Source organism: Stegodyphus dumicola, chromosome 1 (assembly GCF_044657685.1).
Source record: "Stegodyphus dumicola isolate Sdum_Otavi_A_Nest chromosome 1, ASM4465768v1".
NCBI classification, from domain to species: domain Eukaryota; kingdom Metazoa; phylum Arthropoda; class Arachnida; order Araneae; family Eresidae; genus Stegodyphus; species Stegodyphus dumicola.
This window is the reverse complement of record NC_140768.1, coordinates 36,573,249-36,598,412: the sequence shown is the minus strand read 5'-3', so window position 1 is coordinate 36,598,412 and position 25,164 is coordinate 36,573,249. Positions and strand designations below refer to the sequence as shown.

At 34.5% G+C, this 25,164-nt stretch overlaps 1 protein-coding gene across 1 annotated transcript in view; it reads right to left on the bottom strand.

The window, feature by feature from the left end:
- Nucleotides 1–25,164, bottom strand: part of Appl (amyloid-beta-like protein) — a 310,493-nt gene that overhangs the window by 52,020 nt on the left and 233,309 nt on the right. The window lies entirely within an intron of this gene.

Sequence of the window (25,164 nt, the reverse complement as noted above, 5' to 3'; positions counted from 1 at the left end):
AACAGATGAGTTTAGGAGGATAGCACCAAATATAGAATCGTTAATTTTGAGGTCTCCTTTTATTATTATTTTTTTTTAAGCAGCTAACGTATTTTGTTATATCTTACATATATACATTATATAATTCGAATTTTCATACTTAGTAAATAAAAACAAATTAGACTGAAATTTATTACTTTAGAAACTCACTTTAAACCATTACAAGATTTTCTACATAAAAGGGGGGGGAATTGTACACATTTTTTAGTTACAAAGAATTTGGGTTTAGAAAAGAATTTAGGATTGCTTAGAGAATTTAGATTTTTAGTTTAATTATTTCAGTATTTGTCACTACTCAGAATTAAGAAGTTAACTCTGAAAAACGCAAAAATAGTTTTCACTTTTGTGACTGTTATTTTTGCTTCTATATTAAAATAAGAAAAAAGATGACGGATTTCAAATTCTCCTTAATTTACATGCGTGTCTTCATTTCAAAACTAACACTCTTACTTTCTAGTTAATTAATAAATTGAGCTATACTGCAAGCAATTCAACTGATCATCAAAGTTCTCGGAAACCCAAAGCTTATGACAAACATCTTGAAGAACATGTTGCAAGAAAATCCTCAAAAGGAAATACGCGCGCTCTCACTGGTCCGATTATAACGGATGAACAAATACCTTTAATACAAGAACAGTAGGAAACTACCAAGGTAAGTATCACTAACTTTCCCAACGGGTCTTATACTCGTCTTCTCCATCCCACTGGGCTTTACCCAGCAATCCACCCCCTGTCAATTTTCCTCAAGCTGAGGAATAGAATAACTTCAATTCTGTTCCCTGTAATTCCATATTCCCAGGAGGTGTAACAAAGTATATCCATCCCTCCTTACATCTAATACAGCAACTGCCAAAACCATTAGATCACCCATTCTTAAGATAAGACATACCCTAACTCAATTATTCCCCAAAGGAGCAACTCATCTTGTTTTCCAGCCAAAGCTGCCACCATTAATAACATGTAATGAGTGTATTAAAGACCGAAAGTTTGAGGTTACAATTTTATATATAGTTAGCAATTATTCGACCAGAACTATTATCTGAAACTTGTCTTCCTCACATACTGAAGTATTTCCATTAATAAAAGGTAAATGATGTATTTCATGATTCCAGATTTCGTGATCATAGTTTTAGGCTAGTATTCCAAATGGTCAGTCATGCTTCTTGAATAAGTCCTATGAAATACATATGAGAATGAAGTGAAGGAAATAAAAATATATAAAACGGCAGCTGTATCTCTGTAGAGCAAGCACAACAGGGGAAAAAAAAAAAAAAACCCGTTTAAAATGCAATCATGCCCACATGGATTCTTTGACGTTTAAAAGCAATCCTCCCTCCATTTCGAAAAGGGGTTTATTCAAATGCTTTTTACTTCTGAACTGATTGTACAAAATATTATGCCACTATTTTAAAACATATATGGGTGCATTAAGTTATTACTACTAATATGCAAACTTCTGGCAGTGGCGGAGGGGAGGATTTCACATAATTTAAAAAAAGTAAGATTAAACAAATGATTATATCTACTGAAATACAAAAATGATTTTGTCACAAGATGATTCGAAAGAGTGCGTTGCTCAAAAGTTTCAGGTATGTGCCACCATCTGTTGGCTACAACTAAAAATTTCTACTCTTATTAGCTTTAAACACAATGATAACGTACGGAAAAAATCATAAAATTTTATTAAACTTGACTTCTTTACCAGTGGCGTAGCTAGGATTTCCAGCGCCAGGGGAAAATGAAGAATTTGCGCTCCAAGAATAGAAAACATTTCAGTAAAAATTTCGTAGCATCAATTTGGCGCCCCCATGGGACAGATGTCTCCTCTTGCCCCACCCTAGCTACGCCATTGTTCTTTACAACAGATATACAACAGCTGGCATTTAAAGGGGTTATAAGTCTGCTTCATTTAGCACAAAAGATGCAAAAAATACTTTCAGCAAGACTATAGTGCATTTACTGTAGTTTGGAGGTGAAAACGTGTCTAGTTATCTTCTTATATATAATGTTATACAATGGTTGATAAATTAAAATTTTCCATTTCCGTTGCGTGGTTCCATAAAATTGCATTTGCTTGGCATTTCTGAACCTCCAAGATTGTTTAACACGATAATTCAAGGACAACTGATAATCTCTTGGCATTTTCAAATGAATTATACGTGTGATACTAATGAATTCTCACAGGCATTAAACTTAGTTCCCTCTGCTACATTTTCCTACAAAATTCGATATTTCATATCTATACAGTTTATTTAATTATGGCAAAGCACTCGAGGGATATCTGCTTAAAGTGAGAGATGCCTTCGTGGAGGTCTTTTTAAAGAAAACTAGCTCATATACACGTACACATTGGGGAAAAACACGAAAACGCCCAAGCAACACCAACTCGTTTCGCGGACTTCGAACCCCAGCCGGAACTACCAGTATTCAACGACTTTACCGCTCGACGGCTCCATACAGCACAGAGACTATGCATATATTTTTTATCAGAAAAGGAAAGGAGAGCAATGACTTAATATTACATCATCTTTCAAATGATGAGTTTATGATTAAGATTATTCTAATATGCTAAATTATACAACAATATCAAGCGTGAATACATTTAAAACACTCAGCTAAAAATAATCAAATGTTTTACAGTAATTTGACAGAACGAAATCACAATAAAGCAATAACTGTTGAATATACATCAAAGTTACCATGATTAACACAACTAATTCTATTTCGCGTGCAATTATTGAACGTAAAAGCTGCTTACAACAGCGCAGAGGATTAATTTGTCCGACAGACACCGACAACGAATACCACACCCGTTAATACATCCTAACATAAAACTGATTTGGCCTGTACGTTGTTTCGGTAATTTCACCCAAATGTCGTCACTACACAGTCCCATCTGCTGCTCATTATACGTCCACAGTTAAATCCAGTCATGGATTAAGCCAATTAACAAGGAATACATGATTACCAGACGACGAACAAAATCTAACAAAGTTATCAGAGTCTGGAATCATAGAACTTGTTAAAGGAGGATAAAATTCAACGATAGAGTTATGAATACTGCGAACAACAAATAAATAAATAACACGATAAACATACAAACAATTATAACATCAGAGTAATGATCAGGGGAAAAAAAAATCACTACACGGAAAGATTTTATGACGCGTAATTTGCACAGTAAACTTCTGTAACGACATTTCCTTCAAAGCTTCAATTTACAGAGAAACCCATTAATTATCTACTTTAAAGTGAATTTTAACAACGGTTTAAGGCGCAGGAAAATTTCAGCACACTGTTACCGCTGAAAGCAAATGCGCAATAACTTTAAGAGGCTTGGGTAAGTGGCGTGAAAGTAATACCCATCTTTAAGTCAGCTGCTTAAGTTTTTGTTAGAGAACTGCTTAATGGACAGTTTTTGGAGCGTAATTTATCTTAATACAGTAAATTTTTAAAAATTAAGGAAAATGAATAACTGACTTGCTTTTATACCTTTTCTTTTGGATCACTAAAGAGTTTCGGCCACATAAATATACAGTGGGTAGAAAAAGTATTTGCACACCTACATTTTTGTTTGCAATTCATAAAAAGGAGCATTAAGAAATAAAAAAATTGGTATTGCCAAATCAGAATAAGTTTAATCATCCAAAACAAACAGAAAAATTACAATAATATAAATAACAATGCTTTTTTGTAACAAAAATTAAAATATCTCGTATCAAAAAAGTATTTGCACAACTGCATGAATACAAAAGAAATAAAATATATAAGCAAATTTCAAATAACTAATATTTAGTATGCATTCCTTTAGCATCTATTACTGCTTGTAATCTTGCTGACATTGATTTAATTAAATTTTCTGTAACAGTAGGATCAGTATTCTATCACTCTTCAATAAGGCCAGATTTGCTTGAAATCTTCCTTTTTCTCATTTTTAAATCCAAAGAATTTCATAAATATTCCAAAGGAGTTAAGTCTGGTGATTGTGGAGGAGTGGCATGTTTTCTGGGAACATTATAAAGCAACCACATACGTGTTATACCGCCAGTGTGTTTGGGATCATTGTCTAGCTGAAAATAGTACGAATTACTGATACCCAATTTTATTGCACTTTGTGGCAAGTTATCTCGCAACACATCAATATAGGTTCGAGCTGTCATATTCCCATCAATGAAACACAAATTACCAACTCCTTTGCTAGCCATGCACCCCCAAATCATAACAGAACCTCCTCCATGTTTAACTGTAGGTAACATATTTTTGGTATGAAAAGCAGTACAAGGTTTTCTCCAAACTAATTTCCTGCCATCTGATTTAAAGATATTGAACTTACACTCGTCGGAGAATATGACATTTTTCCAGAAATCAATTGGCTTATTGATTATTCCTTAGCGAATTCAAGTCTCTTCAATCTATTTCGTTCAGTTATGAGAGGTTTTTTCCTTGGAGATCTCCCATAAATGTGTGCATCGTGCAGGACATTTCGAACTCTTTGGGCACAGATTTGAACTCCAGATGTTGAAGCGACATCATTGGCTAAAGTAATTGCACTAATAAATGGATTTTTCGATGCTTCTCTTATGAGTTTTCACTTCATTCGCAGTGAAAGTTTCTTTGAGTGTCCAGAGCGCAAGTTATTTGATGTAGATCCTCTTTCTTTATGACGTTTTATAACATACCGAACAGTAGAGAAGCAAACATGTACTTTTTTACCTATTTTTCGATAACTTAGGACATTTTCACGTAGAGAAACAATTTTTTCTCGCAAAGAAATCGGCAATTCAGTTTTCTTAGGTGCCATTACAGTTTGAAGTCGACAATCAACTGATAACGTTTCTACAACACCTCCTTTTATAGTTGTCTTACGTATGTTATTTACTGCGGGAGGACTGTCAAATAAAACTCAAATTTGCTAAAGTTGAGTTGAGTGTGCAAATACTTTTTTGATATAAGATATTTTAATATTGTTGCAAAAATATTTTTTATTAATATTATTATATTTTTTGTAATTAATTTAAATGAATAAGCTTATTCTATGTTTTTAATGCCACTTTTTGTATTTAATTCATTTTCTCATAAATTGTGAACAAAAATGTATGTGTGCAAATACTTTTTGTACCCACTGTATATATAAATTTATACATCCTGACCTGCCAAGGACTAACACAGTTTTTTATGGTGAAGGATTACGTCGATCAAACTGATACGATGTGGCGACGCCATCAAATCACGTGACTCGTTCGGCATTAAGTACTTTTATACTGAAATATATAACAAAAACTTACATTTAAGCCATATATTCAATTTCTTTCAAAAGAGGTTAACTATGCATATTAAACTTTTCACACGAATTTTTCACTTCGTATGGAAGAAATGCTTGTTATGGCAAAGACTTTTAAAGCTATCTCTTGAAAAGAGCCCTTTAGAGAAGACTCTTTCAAGGGAAATAAATAGCTGCATTCACATTTACTTTAGCTAAAAAATTTTATTCGGTAAAATATGATTTAAATAGAATTATTTTATCATTAACATTAATGATTTCTGCTTTATAGTAAACTTCACTTTCTTTGTGGTTGACATCAGCAGTTTTTCGCATAAGAGACGTATGAGATATATCTGAAAAATCAGCACTCAACGAGGGAAAAATATGGCCGTTAAAATGTAGGAATGAAGACAGAATAATATGCCCATATCCGACAGCAGGACTAGGTTATTCAAAATTAGACATCTTTAGGTACCCCTTCACAATGCGAGAAACATACATTGCTTTTATGTAGATTCTTCATTACAATTTCTTTAAATATACTGCAGGGCTCCAATATTTGGTGGCAACAATTTGAAAAATTTGAAAAGTGAAACGCCGTTTTACGGTGGACTACGCAAAATGCCAAAACGAAATTAATAGTCCTTCTGGGCAAACAGCCCCCTTTAGGCTAATAAACAAACTAAAATAAAATAAACGCCACGTGCATTAAACGAACGCGGTTATTAACGATTACGCAGAATTCAATAGGCGTTAGACAAAGTAAAAGTGAACTATGAATCCTTCATTACTCTTTCATTCATCGGCTTTTATCAGAAGAGAACTTTGTCTTTCAAAAATTTTATATATTTACGGTTCGTCTGATTTCTTTGTCAATAAATTTTATGCTTTATCTTCTAGAGCGGAATGTTTTATCTATGCAAAAGAAATCTGATGGGTAACTCGTAGACTGGGTCCCGCATAAGAAGCCAATTAAAAAAAAAAAAAAATACCAAAGACGTGACGAAAGAAGAATATCTTGTTTTTGGCATTTGTGAGCAAAAAATGTTTAGAACTGATATTTTATTTTAAATCTCGGATGTAACAGCCTTAAAGAATTACGTAATGAAGTGGACAATGAATCATTACACAGGACTCACAAGCGGCTAAGTCGCTGAACACTGGCAGTTCGGTTCGAGATTCGAATCCGGCAAACGGGCTGGTCGCATGGGCGTTTTCATGGTTTCCCGCATGCGCAACGTGCATACAAGCCAGTTTCCCTTAAAGAGTCCTCCACGAAGGCATCTCTTCCCTTAGGCAGATAGTCCTCGAGGCTTAGCCATAATCACATAAAGCAAACCAGCTATTACATAGTCTTTACGCAGGAAGGAATTTATGTCTTATGAAAACTGTACACATTTAAGTTTCGTCTGTTCTTAGCAAATAAATTTTGTATTTTATCTTCGGGAGTGAATTTTCTGCCACCTTTGTAAAAAATATTTGATGGCTAAATCACAGTAGGAGTTCCTTCTAAGAAGCCAATTCGTTTAGCTGCACACCACAAAATGTTTACACAAGACGTGACGAAAGAAGAACGTCTTTGTTTTAAGCATTGGTGAGTAAATACTGCTTAAAGCAGGCATTTTATTTCTAGTCTGAAATGTGACAACCATAATAAATTTCAGTACCGTACGTTATCTAGTTTAACTTAAGTTCTTATTTCATCATGTATACCAAGAAACAGTTTGGTTTGGATTTATAGTTCAGATAAGGTTATTTGAAATAAATGCTATGACAACTGTATTTAAAATCTATGTTCATTTTCCTGCCCTTTACAAAATAAAACTCCAAAAAATTTCAGAAAGAATGTGGCAGAAAAAGAAATGAACGCTGTGCAATTTTTGGCAGAAACTGACCAACTTCGAACCCGAAACAATTTGGCACAAGCCACCGCCATCCTTGACCCACTTCACACACCTCGCCAAACTTGAATCATCGTTTACCTCTTTGGCGTTGGCTTAACTGCATTAAACGAGCTATTCTCAAAGGATCTTCTGCACAGCATGCTCTGTCATCTTCAAAACTGGTTATTTCGAGATTCATGGAACATTTTATCGGAGTTTCCTTTCTTGAGATGACGTATTAAAAATAATCAATATTCATCTCACCGATTTGCGCTGCATAATTTACCGATCGTGCCATAACAGCAGATTATTCGGTACTGCAACCTTTGCACTTAAAACTGGCGCATATGTTCTATCGATCAGAAATCGGGCGACACAAGAAATCGAAGTAAGATTTACCTTCGCCTGAATGGCAGCATGAGTCGCATGATCTACTTTCGGAAGTTAATATTAAAAAGTATCACATCACTGTGCAAACGGAGAAGACAGAGAAAGAATAAAAAATTCACTTTTAACAGGAACAAATTTACATGCATCGAAATTTGAATTTTTTATACTACACTAATTGTAACACTTATTTAGCCAAAATATTGAGAAATAGATTAACCCAAATGATTTTTCTAAAGTCGCCCTTATTAAAAATAAATAGCTAACTAAATGAAAAGCATGTTCACTCAGTAATATATTAAAGAAACATTCTGTTTGTCGCCCAGATGGTATTGTGGTTAGGGAAGCCTACTACGGTACCGAAGGGCCCGGAGAAGACATGACTATAGTTATCCGTCCCTTCAGAGGATATAAGGTATTTTCTCCGTCCAGCATGCGTTCGTGGGGAAACGGTAGCACACTCGGCGCGTATTCGAAAGGTCCAGATTCGAGTCCCCACAAGGGCATTGCACATTTTTCACATCTCTGGCATAACCTAATGAGTTTACAAAGGTGGTCCACCTATTAGCTACTTCCCATGGAGGTAGGAAGTCTTTCTTGCCTTCATAATACAACTGCTTCCACAATAAAGTGGCCACCACTTCTGACCTTAAGTCCCAATCACATTATGTTTCCACTACGAGGGCCTGGACATCGAAAGGGACAATTCTCAGAACTCGCACATTTCCAGGAAACCTACGTAGCTAAGTTACTATTTTCACTTACAACAAAGACTTGAACGCCAAACAGTAATCGATTATCGCTCAGATTGGGATCCCGTGATCCTTCACAAGCAAAACTTTCGTCTGGTTGGCTGATCTTTACGCGGGACAGAGCTCCAGCCGAAACATTTACAGGAGGTGTCAAAAATCCCGCGTATCCGGTACATCGTTTCCGCAGCTAGGCGGGACTTCGCTTCCAGCGGTGCTCTTTTTTCTATGAATCCTCCCATTTAAACAAGTGCTACCTGAAATCTAGCTTCTCAGAGAAGTCCCGCCTAGCAGGGACCGTCGCTTAGACGCGATAATCTCTTTAGTAGTGGCCATGTCTAAGTCGGCTAAGTGCCCGGCTATAGCGAAAAATAATATACATTAAAAAAATATATATATATACAATAAACGCTGCACCTGGCGCGAAACTCAACTAACGGAATTTCAATGACAAATTCTGAAGATGGTGAAGTCCAAGTAGAACACAATACCTGCATTCCTAGCATAGCTAAGATCGATAAAGAGAAATATACCGCAAAATTCGGGGGAAGGGAAGGTCTGTGACGAACTTCCTCTAATTCAGCAAAATAACGAAAGTATTTGTTGGATGCGCATCAATTATATACAAATATATACAATGAAAAATATACAAATACATACTAAAAAAAAAAAAAACTTATAGAACAGCTTATTGTGACAGAAAATTAGAATATTTCTCTTAAATTTCTCTTAGTATAAATAGTTTTTTCCCCCCTCAAAAAAACTTTTTTCCAAAACTGACATTAGATTAAATTCATTCAATTGTTAATGAATCCTGTGTTTTTGAAAATAGAAACAACCATTGGCAGTGAACATTACCTTTCGAAGACCACCTCATCCACAGATCTTCAGAATAATTATAAAATCCTAGATAGTCGAGTTTACAGACCACTGTATTTTTAATCAAGCATGCTCATTTATCGACATCATATACCTGCTACATTTCAATTTTCTTTCAAAGCACTGGAAATAAGGTTCCATTGCTTTCGAAGTACGTGAAATTAACAAAATGGACATTATATAATAAAAACGCAATTAGAATTAGATATGCACTTTTTTGAGAATACCTCAAATTCATTATTTTGTTTAGAACAAAATGATTTTTCGAAAAGCGGATGAAACGGAAAAGAAAGAATGTGTACTGTAAAAGAAGGCAGCTGAGGAAAAAGCACTATTTCGAGCTGGGGATGAAATGACACTAAGTCTTTTCAAGCATCATAACGGATATAACTAGGAGGAAAACTTGATTATTTAGTAGAAGCTTTGATTATAAGAGTAAAATTTGTGACAACTGTAGCAAAAACTTTTGCAAAGTTTTTCTCTTTTTTTTCCTGCGTGTGCGCACGCGCATATATTGCGATTACTAAATACATATATTGCAATTACTAAATACATATATTGCAATTACTAAATACATATACTGCAATTACTAAATACATATATTGAAATTACTAAATTACTATTTTGGATAAAGCATAGAGAATAAGATGCAACATCCAGCCATACAGAAGGAAACAAACACTGAAATCGACTTCTTAGAATTTAAAACTCTACAAACTGCTTTTGTTTGGTTGTCGAAATCTGTAAATCGAATTACACTTCCTGGAACACTTTCCTAAAATACAACCATTTATTTACGGATGATTAATATGATATTTTAAAGATACAATATACTCAATATTTTCACAAAAGAGGATGAAGCTACGCAGGTACATACGAGGCTTCTCAGATAAACAAAAATACATCTTTATGTTAACGTTTGGGCCCCCGGCAACGAAATAAGATCAAATAACGATTAAACTACTATTTCGCTGAAAACAGAAAGCAAGAAATCAAATTTCTCTGAACACATAAAGCATGAAATTAAATGTGGCAGAACACTGCATCGTTAGGGCACTTCTATAGAAACTGGCTGAACTGCAAACTTGCTTTTTTTTTTTTTTATCAAGGTTATTTTGATTTTCACACTTTTTGTAACATTAGGTAATTTTTATAACACGGACTTTTAAAGCACTGTTATTATTTTTAAACGTTTCACAAAAAAAGTTACTAAAATTTCTGATATATTTACATATTTCATACTCTCTGATATTTCCAGATGTTACAAATAAATGATCTAAATTTTTCCACTAGGTTTTAAAACATGGCTACACCAAATAACTTATAGAACCTGACAACAAAATATACACCTAAGCGAACATAACAGTAAGTTTAAAAGAGCTACATCTCCTAGAAGTCCAAATCAATAAGAAGATAGTACCTATCTTCTTACATCTTTTCCCTCCACAATAGCAATAAAAGACAAGCAGCTCAAAAAAAAACACATTCAAATAACCCGGTCGTAAAAATAAATAAATCCTTCAGGTGGAGATGAATTCTGGGCAAAATGCAGTATTTGCAGATAAAAGAAAGATCTTTACCAAGTGAAGTAGATACACTAAGAAATGGGAAGGGGGAACATTACGGGGTGGGGAATAAAAGACGGGAAGAAGCATGGAGGTAATGGGAAGAAGAAAGGGGCAAAAAAAAAAAAAAAAAAAAAAAAAAAAAACTGGATAACCAAGTTGCAGTCTGTCACGTCCATGTGTAAGAACTCACGCCCCCGCATTTCTTTCTCCCATCCCATTCGACATTCAAGGCATTGATCACCCCAAAGGACTGCCCGACCCCCCAGTGAGGTAGGGGTTGGAAGGAGGGTGGAATGGGACCAACCAGCGATTTCTCTTTTTTGCGGGCTTTTCAGCTAAAGTTTACCACTTGCAGAGCTTTCTTTGGTGAATAATAATTGAACTGCCAGGGAACTCGAAGTAGCATCACATAGTGACTTATCGATACCAATGGAATAGAATACCATTGCCAAGACGACAGATAGGGAATATTTCCAAAATTTTATTTAAATTCTCAAGAAGTAAATAAAGACATAACAAGCAAACTTTTCAAGCACCAACAGCATTAAAAAAAGAAAAGAGAAAAATGTAAAATTATTTATTAAAATTCATTATCATCATATTTCATCACAGATCGAAAAGAATTTTAAGAAATATGAAATGACTGCGAACATGCACCAGTTGTAGAATTTTCAATCATATTCAAAGATACTGGTTTAACTTCATTCGAAATCTACACAATATCCACTTTTTAAACGATAAGAAAAATCAGGTAACTCAAAATTCTTAAAAATTAAACAGTCTTGTAGCCTGAAAATGGCGGACGCACATTCACAAGACAACCGTTTACCAGTCGGTTCCAATTTCACGTAATTCGCCATTTCCCTAGACTTTCTATTCTATTACCACTTAATTAGATAAAAAAATACATTGTTTACCACGTGGCCAAACCCGCATAATACTGGTAGTTCGATCACAGTCCCATTTCTGGCAATAAAACGAGAAACAGTAACGGAGATTTGCCAGTATTTAATGTGAATACAAACAGAATGGCGACCACTCAACTTAGCTTTGATAATTTATTCCAGATTTAGACCGAAACGGAAATACCACTTCACCATCATTCTGGACTTTACTTCCGTTTCCCGAGGGTGAACTATTCCAATTATGTCTCTTACCAATCACGTGATTTGTATCAACCTAGGTTTGCGTTTCATTTTCCCTGCGTAACGAATATCAGTAAACAGTTATTTCCTTCTTTTTTAACTGTTAGCTTTTTGGGCTAAAAATGCTATTATAAATCTTAGGTATATGATGGCATATATTGAAACACAGAGAGGTAAAAAGCCCTAATTTATGATAGCTGATGCGCCCACGATCCTTCTGCGAATGGGCATGGGCGAAAAACTCAATCCATTTGCAAAAAGGTAACCAGTTTTGTCCAGACGCCTCAATTATATTTTAAGGATTGGTAAGATTTTGCAGCAGTCTCTCGTTTTTTAAATATTACATGGCCCACAAGCAGCCAAAAAGCAAGGGAAAAAGTCAGAACGATTCCATTAAATAACAAAGAAAGAATGCCATTGTTTAAATGATGGGGATATCATTGAAACAATCTTTTCTAAGCTAAAATAAAAATCGAACTTTTCTACCATGCTTCCCACAAGAATTCTAATGAAATTTCCCAAGATGACTAGCTATAGTTCCAGATGATTTAAGTCTTATATGGAAGCAAATTTCTGGTATATTTCAATTTAAGAATACTAATATTCAGCTCACGTATTCATTAAACGTATTTAACTAGAGATTCAAACTGAATTTCATTAATAATAAATAAACAATATTTTGTAATTTACGTGGTATTCACGCCAAGAACTTTAACAGAAAGCAGAAGTACTCAGGTTAGGTTAGGTTATTTAATTACGGCAAAGCCTCGAGGGCTATCTGCCTAAGATGAGGGATGCCTTCGTGGAGGACTTTCTAAGGGAAACTAGCTCGTATACACGTTACACATGAGGAAAACCACGAAAACACTCATGCAGCCAGCCCGTTCGCGGGATTCGAACCTCGGACCGAACTACCAGTGTTCAGCGACTTTACCGCTCGGCCGCTGGTGGGCTCAGAAGTACTCAGAAACTTCTATTTACAAAAAATAAGAAATAATGTTACGTTAACCGAGTTATTACGTCAATTCAGTAAAATAAACTATTTTTTTTTACTTAAAAAATAATGTTAATTGGGAGCATCTGCAAATAAACGGTTTAAGGATTTAAATTTAAATTATCAATAGCCGAAACTGCTGCATTCCAAACTGCTGTTAATTCGCTAGACAACGTTTTTATATCGTACAATTAGTATTTATTTTACGAAGGAATCAATCAAAGCAAAAGAAAACACATCGTCAGTAATGCGATTCATCTCCCACACTACAAATGAAGGATAGCAGACAGCGGACAGCTAATAATACAACAGCAGCCTAGCTAGAAGCCATTACAACAGCATACATGTAGTAACGACATTACATGACATGGCTCCAGGGAAATTCCCAACGAAATTGAGTTTAGAATACACGCACCTATTAAAAATATATTTATGCTCAAATGATCTACGAACACACAAGAAAAATGGACTGTAGGGTAGGGTCATTACGCAAACAATTCTGAAGGATAATTACATTTCGTTCTCAGAATCCAAACGACATGGCAATGAAATAAAGCGGAAGCACGGAGAAGTTACATTCAACCTTCTTTTTCGCAAGAGTTTTCTTTAAATATTATCAGAGCAAAGATATTTAGTTTCTTTGTAAGCTTTCCTTACCTTGGGAAGGGAAAGACTTAAGGTGAACGATTCAGAAAGCAGCTGTGAAACAGCTGCCAACACACACTGCTTATCCACGAAACAGCTGCATGAACAGCTGTTATACGCATAGGCACACTTACCTTTAAATAAACAAAAATCTAAACACTTCAACACCACCGTCTTCACACTTTTCTTATTACATCCAGGTGAAAGAAATAAAATGAAAAAAGGGAAAGCAGGTGATTCCGCACATTCAATCGATGGTAAGATTTTTACACTGCGGCGCTGCAAAACTACTTTCAGACTGGAATTTCAAAGACAACTTAAAGAGAGGGAAAAGGGGGAGATTTGCATTAATGCATATTTTATCAAAAACTACACTGTCCACGGAAATGGCTAAAGGGTATATTAATATCATAGGCACATTCTTGCGAATGGTAATTACGATCGATAAAGGGTGACAAAGCTATTCATATTGGGATTCCTCTCCCCTTAACCGCAATATATCAAAAGCACTGTAAAACAAAGCACACAACACGTTACCCCCCCTTTTTTTAATAATTTTTATTACATTCCGAGTTTTTATACCAACCTAAGCACAAAAAGAAACTGCGATGAAAAATAAACATCACAGTTTCCAAAATGTTATTTTGATACTGGGGTGGGGGCAAGAAGCTAGAGCTTATAAAATTCTTGCAAATAAACTTCGCAGTGTTCATTCTCAGTACCTATAACACCCAGATGTAAAAGACTTCTTTTGGAGAAGGGGGGGGGTCTGAAATCTTTCAGATTTTACATTACGTCCAAAAGGGTGTTTTTTTTTTAAAAAAACGTTTTCTGTTACCTTTATTTATTAAATATCATGTTCTTCACACTTAAATCATAAAATTCAATTCAACAGCAATATCACAAAATAATTTTAAAAAGAGCACATCTTTAGAAATTCCGACATATAATGAATCTAACGCGCTGGAGATAAAATTTTTTTTCCCCCACACAGTGTTGCCATCGCTCGCTTTGAAATCGTTGAGTTTGTTAACCAAAAATTCGTTAAAGTTATACAAAATATGAAGTAGATAATAAAACAAATTCCAAATCTGGGGTTCCACGCGCCCATATTCGAGAGGACTACGTTTTTCACAATTGGATGTTTCTAGGTAACGCTGTTTTTCACATTGCGAGAAACATACATACATTCACGCAGATTCTTCATTATTTAATTTCTTTAAGTTTAATGCAGGGCTGTAATATTTAGTGGCAACAATTTGAAAAGTGAAACGCCGTTTATAGTGAACCGAAAAATGCCAAAACGAAATCAATAGCCCTTCCGGCAAATTGTCCCTTTAAGCTAAAAAACTGCTCAATACCTTAAAGCAACTTAATACCTTTAAAAAAAGTTATTTTGTTTATAAATCCCAATTTGAATTTTTCTTCTGTCTACGGCGCACAAGTGGTTTAGTGGCCAAATCCCCATTATATTGGTAGTTAGTTCACTTACCTCCGGCAGTAAAATGGCATATAGTTTTCGGGATTTGCCAGTCTGTAACGCGAATACGGAGAGAACGTAGATGACCCAATTTAGTCCTGAGAATTTATTCCAAATTTAGCCAGAATCGGAAATTCCATTCGATCATCGTTCTTAATTTAGCTTTCGTTTCCCTAGGGTGAGCTTTTGGCTCTTCATCTTCCGCTTTTTAAACCAAAACGAATCACGTTATTTCTATCAACCTACTATGTTTGCATTTCAGTTTTCCTATGGAACAAATTTTAGTAACAGATTTTGTCTTCTTTTATTCGTCGGCTTTTTGAGCTGACAATACAGTTCTAAATGTCAGGCATATAATGGCATGTACCAAAACAAGTTTATCAAGGATGTAAACAGCGCTGATTTAGAATAGCAGGTTTTTTTTTAGAATTGAAATATCTCCATAAAGAAAGAAATAAGCCATGGCATAGTCAAAGGACATTTATCAATAGTTCAACAATATAAACTCCGATAATTAAATAATTCATTAAAAACGTTACAAGGAATATGCAAAAAAATTGTTATAAAGAAGCATAAAATAGGCACTTTTCTCATTTTAGTTAGTATTTAATTTTTCAAATTATATTCGCAAATTACTTCCTAAAAACGTTGGACAAAGTGAAGAGCTACTGAGTTAAATCGGAATCTGTACAACATATACGTGTAAAAAAATATTGGAATGACAATATTCATCTATGCTATTTAATATTTATAGTAATTTTTCTGCCCTTTCAAAAACTCATAATTATTTTATAAGGTTTCTTATTAAGTATACTACAATTGTAGAGACATTAGGTATTTCGAAACAGGAGATATGAAAAATAAGCAATGCCCTCGCCGGGAATCGAACCAGGCATCTCTCGAATACTTCCCGAGTGTGCTGACTACTACACCACGAAGGCATGCTAAGAAGGCAGGAGAAATACCTTACATACTCCCCCTTTTTTAAAGGGTGACTGGGAATTACGGGACCCAATCGTCAAATCCTGGTGGTGGAGAATCATCATCCACCACCTTTTTATAATTCGGACTGGGTTTATTTTGAAAACAGGGGAGATGAAAAATGTGCAGTGCCCTCGCTGGGACTCGGACCTCTCGGATACGCGCCGAGTGTGCTGGCTATTACAAAGCGAAGGCATGCTAAAAAGGCGGGAGACATACCTAATAAAATATAAACTTATCCAGGGTAACGTTTATCTACGTGGTATACAAGAAAACTCGGATAAAGATAAAAATTACAGTCATTTAGGGTTAGCAATACAGTTACAAAAAACTGCTTATGAGTAAAATATAAATATAATTATAAAATTTTCAGAGTTAAGTTAGAATAAGGTTCTCACCCCGCGAAATATATTTTTGAAATCTCTTATCTCCCAAGAAAATACGCTAAAGATCATTTTTAAACTTTAAGGAGGAAAAGGTGCATGGTAAAAAAGTTCAAACTTTTTTTTATGAAGGTACATTAGATAATTATACAATAAAACTGCATTTCACATAAAAAAGGTCAAAGATAACTTCAGCCAAACTGCTCGCTCAACTCTTCTGCCGATATGAAAAGCGGACAAGAGCTGAGGAAAATACAAACGATAAGAACACTCGGTCAGTGACCCAACGTTTCTTTCTAGTCTCTGCGAATAAGAAAGGGAGTGGAATAGGTTAGCTTCAGCCAGGTGCAATTCCAATTGCACCGAACAAAACCAAAAACGTGACTTGCTTCTATTAGTCATCAAAGTTTAATATGGTCATGGTTTTGAATATAAATTAAGTGTACAGAGCATCGTTTTTAATTATTATTCACTTATTTTCTTCTTATTAATACACAAACAACACAGTGAATTTTTTAAGACTTTATTTTTCATAGAAATTTCACAATAAATCAGAATTTCAACTATAATTCGACATTAAAAGCTGCTGTTCCAAATGTTCGGTTCCTTCCACCTTAATGCCTTCGTCGAGAATTGTCAAATCTGTCGTTCATTTAGCTGTCTCACTTCTACACTGTTCTACTATAAGTGGGGCTGGGGATGAAAAACATAGATAGACAAATAGCTGCCTCATTACCCAGAACATTATACATGGGGCACCACAAGGAAAGATCTATTTACACCTGCGAGAAAGGTGATGTTCCATTTCATTTGATGAAGAGCAACTCAAGGAACATCCACGAAAGTCTCCCACTCAATGATCACCCAACTTCCCAAGAGGACTTTCGGCTGACAGTATTTTAAGAGCCTCCATGCCGAAAACACAAAAATATATGCTTTTTCCGGGATTTCAAGCGAGCCCAAGGTTATGGCAGCTGGTTTCCCTACTACCATGCCAACAGGGCGGTATAGTATTAAGGGTAAAACAAGTTTTTCAGGACCCTTCGATGTAGCCAAATTAATGGAAAGGATATGCTAAATGAAGAGAATCCAGTTCTCTGCAATATTTATTTCGAGTGCCAAAATGCACAAACAGCATATTTATTCCAGAAGTGTGCAAGAGAACTTTCTGTGTATGATGTACGAAAATTATTAATCTGTCTCCTGAGCTCTCTCCAACACCAACAACCTCAAATTTTAACATGTTAATAATATCCTCATCCTTCTGTCGGCGATTTTTATCTTAATACTTCCGACTGATCGTTTGTAAATAAAATCTTATTTGTTGGTCAAATAAAAAGGAAAGTCTCTAAATAAAATTTCAAAATTTTAGATTATATTTTATTAGGTATTGGCCATGAATAAAAGCTGGATTTTTCGAAATTTATATCAACAAAATCAAATACTTGCCCTTTCATTTATTTTTTTAAAATTGAAAACTGTATTTTATTGGGTAGTTGAATAACATACAATTTAATTGTTTTTGATTAAAGAAAATTCAGAAATAAGCCCCCCCCCTTAAAAAAAAATCTGAAAGGTTTCAGATTTTAAATTACGTCCAAAGGGGTGTTTTTTTAACGTTTTGTGTTTTACCTTTATTTATTAAATATCATGTTCTTTGCCCTTAGACCATAAAATTCAGTTCAGTAGCAATGTCACAAAATAATTTTAAAATGAGCCTATCTTTAGAATTTCCAATACACAGTTTCGCGCCCGCTGGAGATAAAAAGGTTTTTATTCTCCGCCGTAGAGCGTTGCCATTGCTCGCTTTTAAATCGTTGAGTTTGTTTTTCAAAAATTCGTTAAAGTTTTACAAAATATGAAATCGATAATAAAACAAATTCCAAATTTCAAATTTGGTCTTCCACAAGGCCATATTCGTTGGAGCATTACGCCATTCAAAATTCGATCGCTCTAGATACCGTTGTTTTATCACAATGCGAGAAATAGACATACATTTATGCAGATTTTTCATTATTTAATTTCTTCAAATATAATGCAGGACTCTAACATTTGGTGGCAACAGTTTGAAAAGTGAAATGGACATTTACGGTGATTCAACGCAAAATCGCAAAGCGAAAACAATAGTGCTTCAGGGACAAAGCTCCTTTGGACTAACAATAAATATGTTTAAAATAAATATTTTGAATCCCGATACCCTAATTTAGTTTTCTTGTATGTTCTCTCTACAGTATCAAAAACCTAAATTCATTCTGATCAGCAGTTAAATCGACGTTAAATTTAGGTATTAGTTAACGATGGTCATAATATTCAGGTAGTGAGGTATTCCATGATACTTCACAAGATGCATATGCATTAAAAAATGCCATAGTTTGATTAACGCTTCATCTGGACATGACAGCAAAATTGGGCACGACGTTTCTGCGAACACTGCTCGGAGTTACTACCCAGATAGATTTTTAACTAGTTTTAATAGCAGAAGCGGAATCGCTGACTCATTCCCCCTATATTTCTATTCGGCAGAAAAGAATGTTTATATTGTTAAAGAAGTCGTAGCCAGAGGCTCGCTGCGAGTCACTAGGAGAAATGTAAACTGGTTTTTACTGTAGTTCTCCCTTTCCGTTTCCCTGTGCGAACACTAGTTTTTTGTTCACGAGCACTCAAATGAGGTAGGTAGAGAGAGTATTTAAGGGAAAGTTTTGGATTGTTTAATCAGACCTCAATCTCATTCCGGGTCTGATTCCGGTCAAAGGTCAAGACACGCCCTCTCAACATCAGTTCCAGCCCCCGCGCCATGAAGGAAGGACGTCTCTTCAGCGAGTTGCCATATAATTGCTTATTCATCTTCTACAACTGCAATCCAAGATCTTCAAGCAAAGTTATCAATCTGTTTACTTAAGAATCACATCTCCCGCAGATTCAAAAATCTGCCTAAGAATATTTTCATCGCGTTCCCCTTTATTATTTGCACTCTCCTACACATAGCCACATGCCAATGAGCCTATTAATCGTAAACTCTTTCCTATCCGCTTTTTGCTTTAGTGTTTGTATTGTGTATAAAAAATTATAAAAACCAAAAAAAAGTATAAAATATAAAATACAAAAAAAAATAAAATAAAATAAAATAAAATAAAAAAAAAATAAAAACCTAAAAACTTATAAAAAGATTATGATACTTAAGTTTTTATTATCTTATCTCTATCCCTAAACTTTCTCGAGCCTGTGGCTCCCTCTATTGAGCATCAAGTAAATCACTTATGCCAAATTTTTCCTATTTCTGCTCACTTTTAGTAATTCTGATGTGGAGGTACATGGTTTTGAACCATAGGCACTCCGAAAATTGCAAATCATTGGCATTTAATCAGACCTAAATTCCATTTCTGCGCCTACTTACGGAATCACCCATAGATGGCAGCACGCAAAAACGAGAAGATCACCTCGGCCGGCTTCTGGACCTTACTTTCTACTCCCTCGCCAGTTTTCAAGGGACTTACTTGAGATATTTTTCTTCTTTTTCCTCCCTCTCCCAGCTCCCTCCATGGGATTCATACAGGAACCTTTCAACACCATGCCCATTGTGGATTTCCTTCAGGTTTACAGTTTACAGGGAAGTACTGCGAATGCAGTAGAACCCCTGTATAAATACCTTTGTATCAACGTATGTTTAATCAGAGTGTGTTCCGTCTACTAGTTGAAATAGTTTGTCCTCGATGTTGCTTTATTCTTGCCAACTGTGCTTGTCACGCCGGTATAAGATTGAACCAAATCGCGCATTATTCATTTCTGCATTGCCCTTGGCTAACTTTTAGCTTAGCTTAATTCCTTATTTCTTAGTTAAGCGATAAGTGGAATTCATGAAGGAAATTTCTCTTTCTGGAAGCAAATGAAGTGCCTTCTGTTAAATTATATGAGTGCTTAACCCTTTAACTGTCAAGTTATTTTGATGATTTGGGTACACAAATCGTCAAATTTTTTTATTGCAAAAACCAAATGTTTAGTACAAAATAAAATATACTTAAGTAGTTAAAAATTGATATTTTGACGTACATGGGTAAAATTTTTAAAGTTTTGTAGCCACTGCATATTTTCTTTGAGGCAGCTGTCACTCAACATGGCAGTTGCAAAGTTCGCTTCTAGTGGAGCATTATTCTCTACTATTCAACTGGAAACACTTTTCCAAGCACAAACCAACTCCACAATTACTACACCAGAATCGTGATTCCTTCCTTATCTTTTCCCCATTTTTATCCTTTTTCGAACAACACACTTTGCACTATCTTGTAGGCTCAAGTTTCGCAGGAATAGGAGGAAAATGGGATATAAAATGTCGTTCAGTAAGACGGGCAGGGTTATCTATTGTAGGTGGTCTGCCAACATTCTTTTGTCCAAAAGCTGCATCATCATATTTATGTAAAAGCTCTTCTACAACTTGGATTCGAAATTCTAAAAATGTAATACGTTTCTCAACTACATTTTTATAGAGCAAATATAAGTTCCAGAGTACCTTGTCTAGTAAATGTAAAAATATCTTTTTATAATATTTTATCTCACGTTTTCGGATTGTTGGATGAAAGGATATTTCCTGATCACAGCGATCTACACCACCCATAGTTAGACCGTAATTAGAAACAATCTTCGGCTTGAGTATATCTCCATTTTTTATTTTTGAGGCTGACCATGGAAGTATCATGAATACTGCTCATCAAACACACATCCTTCATCTTCGGTTGAAGAAACTAAATCATCTATATAACGTTTCAAAGAACTGGACGCTATTTTACAACAAAAAGATCCCATGCACCTTGAACCAAATAACCTCTAACCTTTGAAATCTTCAGTAAAGTGCTGTCATCTATTGAACTGAGCGCACATTAACTTTTCTCGAGATACAGTCGGGTTTGACAAAGAGATGAAGCCGAAATAAACGTCTCCCGATATATATTCGGGTATAACAATACGATGCACTCAAAAAAAAAAAAAAAAAAAAAAATTACCCCGAGTAATATTCGGGCGTGACATTTTCGAACACTAGTGCTGTGCCCGAGATTATCTCGGGCATGACAGTTAAAAGGTTAATAAAAAGATCTTTTACACCTTTCGTACGTTTCTCTGTTTCCTTACCAGACACAGCGAGAAGTCGCTTGGATCCATAAAGAGTCTGTCTTTAGTATATGCTTTCCAAGATGAGACTCTACACAATAACATATGCAAAATATATACATACCCATAAATAGTGACACTGCAGTGGTATTACAGTAACATAAACGAATCACTTTTCATTATAAGAAAACGTTCTTCAGCAAATTTTTGAACGAAGTTGACGAAATCGGCACCAATGTGGATCGACAGTCAGAAACAAACAAACAAATAAATAAATATATATATTAAGTATATATGTAGTTCTGAATATACTAAAATACATCTTATTTACACTTCATCCCACGAAAATCAAAAAAATCAAGTACGTTATCTAGTTACTTCTTCCTGAATGCAACAATATACAAAAAGGTACCCACAGTACGAGTAGTACCCGAAACATCCCGAATTCTAAAGAACATACATCCAAAGAAGTAAACGAATAACACAAGTAATAACTCTATCATTTCTATGAAGAACAATTAGAATAATCGCCAACTCTACATTTTATGACAACCCCTTAAGTGCACAGTAAGAACAACAAGTTGACTGAACCGCAACCCTAACTAATTCGGATTTAAATACAAAATCGATACTTGGATTACAAATTCAAAAAAGAAATAATACTTTGGATCTGTAATACAAATTTTTTTCTGACACTCTATACTGATCATAATCGTTTTGCCTTTCCAGAAAAGTCCGACACTCAATTCCACCCAAAATAAAACCCTGGTTTGTACATTGCGGTAATAAATACCATAATTACATGTTACATCTCAGTTCCATAGAAACAGGAAACGTAACGTAAACAAGCTAATAAAACACTACCGATTTATCTGAAGTCGGAATACCCAATTAAGGTGGTAAGAACAGAATTCTACGAGAAAGGAAAAGGGTACAGTATCAAGTTCGAAACGGGAGGGTTGCCAAGCTTATACGACTTCGCATTGTTAGCAAGGGAGGGCGTTGTTTTATTATAGACATATAGATCAGGACCCTGTTTTGTGAAATTGGTTATTTCACCATGGCGACCGGCCGCCAATCGGGTATCCAAGTGTTATTTCGAAAAATTCTATTCCGCCTTTTCATATACGCTGGTGCGAGTTTCTATCGATTGAGTTTTAACTTTGAGGAGTTACATTTCCTGCTCTCTGGGGGCAAACACATCCGAGCTTGAGAAAGGAATTCAGGAGCTAATAAACATCAGATTCAGTCTCTCATAAAATACAGCGGAGGAACGATCATTAAAGTGTGTCGAGATCTCAGAGGAACATGAATCACGCGAAGGGAAAGTGCGACATCCGACAGATTTGACCAGGCGTGGTAGACGAATGCACGCAATACATTAACACTAGAGTTTGGATATTATGTGCTTAGAGTTTGAAATATCTACCTAACAGCTTCAAGCTATTCATACTAATAAATATGCGGTCTTGTAATTTCATCTAATTTATAAAGTAGAATAAACTACTATGGGCAGCATGTGAATTACTCCTGAAGAACTCGTAATTTTTTAAAGCACTTTTGTTCTAAAACCTTCTTTATGAAAAATTAAGAAAAAGTTGAATTCCTGCTTAAACAACAAAAAAACATTTTAAAAATACAAAAATAAATAAATTAAAAAAATTTGGAATTAAAAATTTTGTGAAAAAACTGCAGTTACATAAAATGTCATCCACTACAAGCTTAAAGAAATATATTTGAACTTGAGTGGATGAATAAAAAGTATTTTATTGACGATTGAAAGTTAATTAATTAATAATTAATTAAATACAATTTTTTTTAAAGTCATTGCTACTTAGGTTGACAAAGAAAAAATAAAAAATACATCCAGAAATTTTTTTTTTCATATGTGAAAAAACTGTATTAATACCCATGTATTTTATTGATGATTGAAAATTAATTAATTATTAATTAATTAAATAAAAAAAAATTTAAAGTCATTGCTACTTAGGTTGACAAATAAAAAATAAAAAATACAACCAAAAAAAAATTTTTTTTTTTCATATGTGAAAAAACTGTATTAATATCCAGTGTCATCCACTACAAGTTTAAACAAATGTATTTCAACTTGCGTGGATGAATAAAAAGTATTTTATTAACGATTGAAAATTTCAACAAGATATAGGGAGAATGTGAGCTAAGAGTAGAAGTTTAATAAAAACGTTTTCATTTTATTGTAAAACGCAAAATAAATAGGTATATTCTTCATATTAAACTGTATAGTTGATCACGAAAACTACTATTAAAGACACTAAACACGGAAGAAAGTTTAGAATCTAATCGTCGAATCAAAGACTGCTTCTATAGGAGCAATTAATTACTAAAAACAGAGGCATTAAATTACACTGATCACTAATTCAGTTTGTGAGCGTAAGTGAAAGATACCCCCACCCCAATATTTTATTCTTTCTTTATTTAAGATTTCGGTTGAAAATTCAAATGGCCTCCTTTCACTGCCAGAAATTCTGATTATTACTTGACGTTGAAGGGCATACAGCGAACGTGGCTAACCATTACGCCTGACCATATTTCACCACCAAACGCAACTGCCATTGCAATTATCTTCCATCTAATCGGCTCTATTTACGGCACACTGGTAAAAAAGAAAGCTAGTCTATATTAAGACACAACTATTAAATATTTTCGGTTATTACTTATAATATTAAATCACTTTCAATTAGAAGGTTTTTCTCAAATGGCAGTATGATTTTTTCCGCAGAGCCCGTATTTTTCAGCTGAATCCGCAGAACACAACAATGTTGAAAAGTATTGATTGCAATCTATATGTTATTAAAAATTACTATTAGATTTTATTTTTAACTCAAATAATAGCGCGCATAAATACAGTTTAAAGCTTTCCATTCTACATAAAGTGTTTGAAATTAATTTTATTATGGTACAAAATTACAAATGTTAATTAAAATTCCTCTTTACATGATTCACTATCATATTGTTACGGATTTTGTTATTTTGCTATTTTTCAAAGAATTGTTATTAAAATTGTTTTATATTCCCGTGCAATGCAGCACGAGACTTATTTGAAGAGATAGCTACGTCGGAAAAATTAAATACAGGAGCACGCGCATCTAACATTTTAATTATGGATATCTCGTAATAGTACTCTTTTAATATCCATAAAAATCGAGAAGTTTCTCGTGCATATTTAAAAAGCTTATAAAAGCTGGAGGAAAACATCTCAATTCAGTTGCTTACTTATTGCTGTTAATGGCTGTAGCGAATTCGCGGTGAAATCGGATTAGCTTTCCCTGTTTTGAATTAAGTTCTGTCGAACGTTTTAGTAATTTAAAATATAACTATTGTGAGATATTGCAATATTGTACGAATATCTGAGGAAACTTAAGCCTTTTGTTTTATTTGTTGTGATAATAATAAAATTTATTGACTTTTCTTCGGACTTGTGCATTCAGTTTATTACGAACCCATACGCACGCAACAATATGCAATGAAATCTAGCTTTTGGATAGCATAAACAAAGCATCGGGGTGTACAGTAATCAGAGAAGAAACATAAAGTATAATAGCAACTTATAACAGATAAAACTAAAAAAAAAGCAATGCAGCATTTAGGTTTTAGACTCGGCGTGGAAACAATACCCTATTACAGGAAGA